Source organism: Triticum dicoccoides, unplaced genomic scaffold, assembly GCF_002162155.2.
Source record: "Triticum dicoccoides isolate Atlit2015 ecotype Zavitan unplaced genomic scaffold, WEW_v2.0 scaffold206107, whole genome shotgun sequence".
NCBI classification, from domain to species: domain Eukaryota; kingdom Viridiplantae; phylum Streptophyta; class Magnoliopsida; order Poales; family Poaceae; genus Triticum; species Triticum dicoccoides.
In genome coordinates this window covers 1-406 of record NW_021236303.1, presented here as the reverse complement: position 1 = coordinate 406, position 406 = coordinate 1, and the positions used below count along the sequence as shown (strand labels likewise).

The window sequence follows — 406 nt, the reverse complement described above, 5'->3', positions numbered from 1 at the left end:
TTCCATATGTTTGGATTCAGATGATTATGCCACCTAAGATGTTTTGAATGAATTCAAAATTCAGCTTCATATTAACAACTAAGATGTTTTGAATGAATTCAAAAATCAGCTTCATATTAACAACTGCATCACCTAGACCAAATGTGTTTCCCCTGATAGCAGCCACAACTTGATTGAAGAATAGAGCAACCGTCTGAAGAAAGAAGAACAAAATAGTTAGCACGGACTGCGAATAGAGAAAGAGACGCCAAGAAATAACAAGTTACTCAAGGCAATTACCTGTTCATTAGCGATCGGAGGAAGTCCACCGAAGTAAACACGCCGAGCATGCCGAGTAACCTAAGAAAAGAGTGGTCAGACATATGCATCACAGAACAAGAAAAATCTCAAGCACAAAACAAAAAAT

At 37.7% G+C, this 406-nt stretch overlaps 1 long non-coding RNA gene across 1 annotated transcript; it reads right to left on the bottom strand.

Annotated features, from left to right (window-relative positions):
- Window positions 1–2: 2 nt before the first annotated feature.
- LOC119345107 lies at window positions 3–341 on the bottom strand. The gene is made up of 3 exons (XR_005166914.1): window positions 280–341; window positions 133–193; window positions 3–33 (listed from the first exon to the last, which is right to left on the bottom strand). It is a non-coding gene; the product is annotated as an uncharacterized LOC119345107 (long non-coding RNA).
- Between the last annotated feature and the right edge of the window lie 65 nt (window positions 342–406).